Source organism: Epinephelus moara, chromosome 16 (genome assembly GCF_006386435.1).
Source record: "Epinephelus moara isolate mb chromosome 16, YSFRI_EMoa_1.0, whole genome shotgun sequence".
Taxonomy (NCBI): Eukaryota; Metazoa; Chordata; class Actinopteri; order Perciformes; family Serranidae; genus Epinephelus; species Epinephelus moara.
In genome coordinates, this window is record NC_065521.1 from 216,827 (window position 1) to 224,837 (window position 8,011).

An 8,011-nucleotide genomic window follows, 5' to 3' on the forward strand; every position below is an offset into this window, starting at 1 on the left:
GTGTGTGTGTGTGTGTGTGTGTGTGTGTGTGTGTGTGTGTGTGTCACTTTCAAATCACTTCGTGAGCATGTGTTTGTTAGTAGAGGAAGAAGATGTGATTAGAGGAAGAAGAGGAGGATGAAGAGTAAAACTGAAGAGGAGAAAACAGGAAAGAGGACAAAAAAACAAGAGGAGGAAGAGGAGGAGGAAAGTTAGGAGGAAAGCAAGGAGACATAAAAGGAGAGAGGAATAGTTGAAGGAAGGATTATGCACAAAGGAGAAAAGGAAGAAGGAAGGAAAAGGAGAAGAGGAAGAGGGCAGGTGAAAGAGACGATGAAGAGGAGTAAGGGAAGAAAAGAGGAGACATAAGAGGCGGCAGAAAGGAGAAGGAAAAGGAGGCACAAGAAGAGAAACCAGAAGGAGGAGGAAAGAAAGGGAAGAGAAAGAGAAGGCGAGGAACACAGAAGGGAGATAAAAAGCAGATAGAGACAAAAAAGGAGGAAGAGGAAGAAGACATGATGGAAGAAGAACAAAGAGGAGGAGACAAGGAGGAGGCAGCAGGAAGAGGAGTCAGGAGAGAAAAGGGGGAAAGAGGAAAAAGTTAGGAAGGAAGGAGACAAAAAGGCAGAGAAGAAGAAAAGTGGAAGGAGGGAAGAGGAGGCAGTGAAAAAGAAAGGGAGGAGAAGGAGACAAGGAGGAAGTAGGGAGGAAGAGGAGAGAGGAAAGAGAAATGGGAAAAGGAGGTAAAAGTTAGGAGGAAAAGAAGGAGACAAAAAGGTAGAGAAGAAGGAAGAGGAGGAGGGCTGGAGAGAAAGACGATGAAGATGTGTAAGGGAGGACAAGAGAAGAACAAGGAGGAAGAAGAGGAAAGAGAGGAGAAGGAGGAGGCAACAGATAGGGGAGGAAGAGGAGCAGGAAGAGAAAAGTGGAGAGAGGTAAAAGGAGGAAAGGAAGCAGACGAAAAAGCAGAGAGGAAGGAAGAGGAGGAAGAGGACAAGATGATGAAGAGACAAAGGGGAGGACAAGAGGAGGAAGAAGAAGAAAGGGAAGTGAAGGAGACAAGGAGGAGTTGGGAGAGAAAAGGCGGAAAGAGGGAAGAGGAGGCGAGATGATGAAGAGATGTCAGGGAAGGAAAGAAGAGAACAAGGAGGCAGGAGGAAGGGGGAGGAAGAGGAGGAGGAGAGGTAGATATTAAAGTGAGGAGAAGACAGAAAGGGAGGAAGAGGAGGAAAGCAGAAACACAAAATCACCATCTAATTAAATGGAGCTTGCAGAGTGTGCGCGCGCGTGTGTGTGTGTGTGTGTGAGGAGGATTTTCAGCTTATCAGATGACCTTATTGGCAGCCTGGGCTGAGGAGGCGAGCACGCGCGTGGCTGCCCGCGTGCACACACGTGACAATACAGCGCTAATTGTCAAACTTATCATTTGCAGCCATGTTTTTCCCTCCGTGTGCTGCGGAGCGTCTCCTCAGGGCGCAGCCGCACGTGCGTTTGTAGTTTAATGTGTCAATATTTAATGAATATGAGCGACAATAAACTACAGAGACCAGATGCGACTGAAAAGAGTTGAAAGTTATGGAAAAAATGTGCAGAAACGCTTTAAATCTATTAAAATTTAAATTAATTTCAGCAGGATATTATAGCAGTGTGACCATGAAACACTAAAAACAACATTAGTCCACTGAAGAAAATCATTTAATGCCTTAAAATATTTTTATAAAGTCATAATATATAATAAATGTAACTATAAACTCAGTGTAAAGCAGCAAAGACACATAAACTCACCATGGACAACAGAGACAGATAACTCAAATATCGCAGTAATGCTATTGAAATTTTTAATTTAAGTGAAGCCGAATTCCTCTTCGCTCACCCCCCTGATGAATCAGTGCAAAAAAATAGCAATTAAATGGTTTAAAAGATAATTAGAAGTGATTAAATGTTAAATTGATGATAAAGTGAACTGACCTCCTGCTGGCCGGACGCCCGAGCGCTCAGAGTAGGTGCGAAGTGAGAAGAAGGTGAAGAATAACAGCTGGTGGAGAGGTTTCTTCTTCTTCTTTTCCTTTGTGGCATTTGTGTTAAAGGTCACAAAAAGGAAAATAAGTGATAAAAGGTGATAATCAGATTATTGATCCACAGTGCGAGAAGTTTTTCGGCGGTGATAGATGCGCAGACGCGCCGGCTCCCGTCCGACTCTGCTCCGGTCTGCCGGAGGACTGAAGGAGCTGCGGTGTGGTGGATGAGAGTGGGTGGCGTCACTGGGAGGGGGCGTGGCTACACATACACAATCTCACACACACACACACACACACACACACACACTACAGTAGCAGCAGAGTGAAGCTAATCAGATCTCAAAACAAAGTTAGAGTGCTTTGTAACAAATAGATAAATAAATAAATAATTTAAAAAAACATGGGAAAAATCAACAAATGAATTATGATGTATTATCACAGTTTAAGCCGGTGGTTCTCAACCAAGGCTCGGGGCCCCACAGTGGTCCTTTAGGGACTTCCAGGGGGTCCCCAGGGGGACACCAGGGGGTACCCCGCCTCTCAGCTCAATGCAAGCCCCCCTGAGTAACAGTCATAAGAGTGACTATTCTGATCATGGGTTCACTTCCTCCATGGTTGAGGAGGTTAGATTTCAGAACCAGCGCTGTGCGTGAAGGTGAGACCAACTTTATCTAGTTGGCTCCACTCCTTCCCCGCCAGTGAGGTGACGTTCCACATCCCTAGAACCAGTCTGTGATGCCAGGGGTCAGCAAGTGTTGGTGCCCGCACCTGATGCCCACCCAACACACGATGGTGTCCCTGTACCAGGTGAGGTACTCAGAGTCAGATTTCGGCATTTCATCAGAGTCTTAAGCCCTTTTTAAACATCGGCATTTCATCAGAGTCTTAAGCCCTTTTTAAACAGCAGTTGTGCAAATTTGCAGGAAAGCCCAATCAGTCTTTTTTCAGCATTGGCAGTATAAAACCAAAATCGGGGAGTGCAGCAAAATGCCGCCTACCTACTTTTGTTTATACAGAATGTGCCTTTTTCGGGGCAATGGNCAGCCCCTCCTGTTGCAGAAGGCCGCCTCGGTCTGTTTAAACTAAAAGGGTTCCACCAATATGTCTACCCTACGAGGTGGAAAAATTGGGCACCTTGGATCAACTCGCCAATCTGGCTCTGTGTGTCTAAACGCTCGCAGCTTGCCGGCAAAACGGCCCAACATTCGCGGAAAATCTGGCAGTGTAAAAGGGGCTTTAGTCTGGCCCCTCTTTGCCTTGGGAGACCGCGTCAGGTGCTACTTACCCCGGACGACACAGCTCCCAGGATCATGGGGACACACAAAGCCCTCCACCATGTTAAGGTAGCGATTCCTGAAGGGGGCCTTAATCATATTTTACAACCAAAATCTTCTCAGATGGAGGCCCCTGGGGTGAAATCTTGCTTTGTGGGGGTCCATGACCTAATGTGTATCAATTAGGGGTCACTGTCACAAAAAAGGTTGAGAACCATTCAGTAGAAAAGGTTGCAACTACAATCGCTCCCTCCATTTTGGACTCTCCGTCCCTTAAAGGTCGGCATATAGACTGCATAAAAATGATGGACGTAGCCACCGTGACCTCACCCATTTGTTTGTGGCAGGAAAAGCAGCAATGTTGCAGTAAAAAAATGTTTTGGACATTTTGATTTCATTTTCAGAATGCAAAAAAAAAAAGAAGTTCTGCCTGGCCCAATAGTTTTCCGTAGATCTTGGTACTTTTGGTTTGTATAGGCGAAATGTTTGAGAAGTGTGGTCGTGACTTTCATCACAGTAGATCTTTTTTTCTTGACAGTGCAGAGTTTAAAAATAGCGAACATGCCAAACACATGTTGCAAAGAAGGTAACAGAGGTCAGGACTTTATGACTTTGCAGGGCGACAGCTGGCCCTCTTCTTTTCTGCAGTCAGTGAGTAGAAATGTGACTCAAGGCCAACATGTTCAAAAAGCTGCAGAATTCTATGTGAACGCTCTTTCTTTGAAATCTTTATCAGGACATAAACGTCACTAATCTCACAAAGAATCACGAAAACAGCAAATATGTGACTTCAGTGTCACATCAGAGCAGAGAGAGGCTTTAGTTCTCTGAATCATCCAGTCCTGAGCAGACCCTTCACATGCGGGGAATTCTCCCCCCGAGGCTGCATTCGAAAGCTCATTTCCAGACATTTTGTCGTCTTCTCCAGTCGTTGTCAGCTCGAGAGTAACCTCCCCGCTCTGCAGTGACAGCAGCTTTATACAGCGGAGAGAACAAATCGTTTGACGAGATGAAAGAGGAAGGTCTATTAGACTGAAGCTGTTTCTGAGTGTGGGAGAGACCAATCATACATACATACAGTGTGAGCCTTTTTGTGCTCTTTTAAATAGTGATTCTCATTTAAAGCAAATAAATCTCATCAGACACCAGACCGATGTTTTATTTATATAGAGTTGACTTTTTATAACGTTTTATTGTGAAATTCACGTCCTTTTTGCAGGCACAAGACAGAACCCTTTAAAATAAAGCTCCTACCACTGTTTTTATGATCACTAATGGTGCTGCCCAGACGACAGCGGCCGCAGAGGGATTCTAGCTCGCTGACAGCGTTTAATCACCAAACCCTCAACGAACGGCGGCTCATTAGCAGGAGACCGTCCTGCTGCACGAGCCATTTCCCCCGCAGCTCCACTCAACTTTATTTATAGAGCCTGTTCAAGTCTCACAATGTGCGGATCGTTACTGACTCCAGGGCCGGTTTTATTGCGTTTATGTGCTGTTTGTGGAAACAGTTTCTTTATTGACAACAGAAACAGAAATAGCAACCAGAAGCTCTGCAAGTGTGAGTTCGTTTCAGATCTCAGCTCTATTGTCTGTGTTGTCTCTGATGGATATTAGCAGTAGGCGTCTTGTTTTTGTCCCTTGAAGTAAATCAGGAGTGAATTTAATGACTCAGTTCAGGCTCCCCGTTCAAATTACATATCGACAAGTAGGAGAGGACGTGGAAAAAAGGAGCAAGAGGAGAGTCAGGATAGGGGCAGGAAGAGCTGAGGCTCAGAGGCCAGTGGTCATAGATCAACTTTGACGAACTTTCAGCCCAGTTGCCAAAAGAAAATCACAAATACTTGGAAGGTGGATGGCGTGATACCTAGGCGAGGAACCTGCCATGCTCAACTCAAGTCCATCTGCCCCCTCTGTGCGGTTCGTTCGGGCAGGTGTGAACACAGCAATCACACTCATGGTTGCACTGAGACCTTCTTGAAGAGGCGGTCTTGCAAGTGTACTCTTCTTCAACGTTTGCTTTACTTCCTGGATTTTTCCCACATGGAAATTCTGACCAATCAAGAGCAGCTTTCTCACACAAGGCATTTGATCTGGTCCTCTTAATGCTGCCGTGAGAACACGAACCAACTCTAGGCAATTATACAACTTTGGAACAACATGAGTCCCTGATTCAGACTGTCTGACAGCACCCTTAACGACTCATTGCTGTTTCTGACCTGTTGCTGGGCATAGCTGTCTAATTTTTTTTTATCCAGTGAATGCAATGCGCTTCTGTAGAAAATAGTTCCGGGTCATGCAAGTTGGATCAAATGAAAAATCAAAATCAAATTTCAGTCGTGGCCCATTTTTCAATTTGCTATTTTTGATGTGAGCATAAAATCAAAAATAAGAAAAACAAACCGTTTTTTCGTTTTTTGATTTTTGATTTTAAATTGAAAATGGAAACGAATGATACACGGACCGTCTTGGCTTGAAATACCTGCTTTTGGCACCACTATCCTGGCTGGAAACACAGAGATGGGTCGCTAAATAACACCCGCATTTGCTGTTGCTAAAAAGTCGTTGAAAACGCAGTGATGTCTGCAGCTTGGCAGGTGTCGGTGTCACATCAATCTCTCCAAGAATCCTTTTGTCTCTGATTTTTTAAAATGCCGGGGATAATACTGAAAGTTCAATTTTGCTTTCAACATTTAGACTTTATTCTCAAAAATCTCGTATCTTCCTCCTGTTGTGTTTTATGCTGATGACCTCACCCTAATACTTTCTCACAGAGATCCTTTACAAGGTCCAAGTGTGTCACAATTCTGACATCTATGAAACGCTACTTAGAAGTTGGAAACTCATAATATCCAAAACTCTTACATGACATTAAAGCAGCATCAGTGATGTAGTTTGGTTTATCTGAATTTAATGTGTCTGTGTGAGAACGGAAAATCAAACTGCCATCGCCTCCCCCTGGCCCCAATCCTTCTCCAGCAACTCTGCATCTTTTGTGAGTCTCTGTTGTCCTGATGCGATGAATTATACCAGCCTGCATTTATAGTTTAGCGCTCAGCTGTTCCCATAAACACCGACAGAAGTAGTTGGTGAAATATGAAAAAGAGAGCTTGAGAGAGAAGTTTGAACCCTGTGTACACTCACCCGTCTGCACACCTGATCTATCGCTGTCAGAGGAATCAGAGTGACGCCACTTTACTCCCTGACAGTTTGGACTTCCCACTGCGCCCCGCTAAATCCAGCATCGCTTTAAGATCCCGAATGACCTCAAAGACGTCAAATACCAAAGCTGGAAGAAAACTTTGATCAGCTCTCAGTAGGAAAGTTGTAAAATGTGGAGCTCTGCAGCACATGCTGCAGTTCCTGCTCCCCTCTCAGCCATGCCTGAGGGAGCTTTAAAAGGCAGCAACCAAATTTTTCAACAAGGCAGCTAATTAGACCGAGCGCTAACAGCTTGCAGGAGACAACAGGAGGAGGAGCTGCTTTAACAGCTGTACTTAAATGCATCGTCCTACTTAATCATGTAAGAATCAGGTGCTGGTGCAGCTTCATCAGATCGGATCAGTTCAATTCTGCAACCTACGTATAGGCGAGCTATTTTTACCCCTGCTCCTGCCTTTTATTTGTAGTTTAATATATGCTCTCAAAAGACCAAGCTCAACCAACATGAAGGGCGAAAAAGTCCTCACTTCCAGCCTTCACTTCTCAGTCTTTTTGTCGTTAATTCATGAGTTCTTATCTTATTCAGCTCGAGCTTTTGTGTTAGACTCAAACGGTTCAATCACATCCCCAAAGCTGCGGGATTTTAGAAAACATCAGGCATCGCTCTACCTTCCTCTTTGTACACAGAATGTGTGATGAATGCTACAGCGGCTCCAGAAAAGTGAAAGCGTGGTGATTTATCTGACCGCCCTCCGCATGCTCTCTCATTCTGCTCTGTCAGAGGCCGAGGGGGATATGATGGATATCTGTAGGGCGACTTATGAAGTGACTGGAGATCAGAGCATGGCGCCGATATCCATTCAGCGAGCAGGAGTCACCTTGGACCTGCGCTTTTAGAAAAGGATTTCTCAGACGTTTTCGGCGGCCAGGGCTGAGGAGGCCAGCGGCTAAATCACACAGGCTGAAGGTTTCATTTATTTCACATGACGAAAAGCCTGGTGCAGCTCGACAGACTGAACCTGAAGCATTATTCTGCTGCGTCTTTGTTTGCAGATTTGTTTTGTATATTTACTCCAAAACTGTCTCTGGAAGTTGGATTTGACAGAAATTCATTTTTATGTCTGTTTCTGATTTCTGGTCTGCTCGCCTTGAAAACATGACGTCCATCTTGGGCATGAAAGTACAAATTTCGTCCACTCAGGGAGACCAAAGATTTAGTGGAAAACTCGTTTGTAAGTTTGTCAAACTTTCTCCTGTTTCCAATCGAAGGACGTTCAAGGGACACAAACATTTACTTTTTCTTCCCTGTGTGTAGTAAACAATTAGTTGAGTAATCAATAAGGTGATTGATTGCTTGTTTAAAGTCATCCACCAAATGAAAATTGCAAATATTCTCTTGTTCCAGCTTCTTAAAGAGACAGTTCACCCCAAAATACCTGTACTGCTATTTACCCTCTTGCACTTCACCCCCATTTTGTTGCAAAAACGCCTAAAATGACATACCCAAATTGAAATGACTGTAGCTTCTGAACCGCTCTGACTACATGCATGCATGAGGTCTTGCCAGAAAGAAAACTC

At 44.5% G+C, this 8,011-nt stretch overlaps 1 protein-coding gene across 1 annotated transcript in view; it reads right to left on the bottom strand.

Annotated features, from left to right (window-relative positions):
- The window catches only part of sh3bp4a (SH3-domain binding protein 4a), a 46,161-nt gene extending 43,982 nt beyond the window's left edge, over positions 1-2,179 (bottom strand). The window contains exon 1 of the mRNA XM_050064196.1: positions 1,948-2,179. The gene's annotated coding sequence lies outside the window, so the exon portion shown is untranslated. The remainder of the gene's footprint in view (positions 1-1,947) is intronic.
- Positions 2,180-8,011: the final 5,832 nt, after the last annotated feature.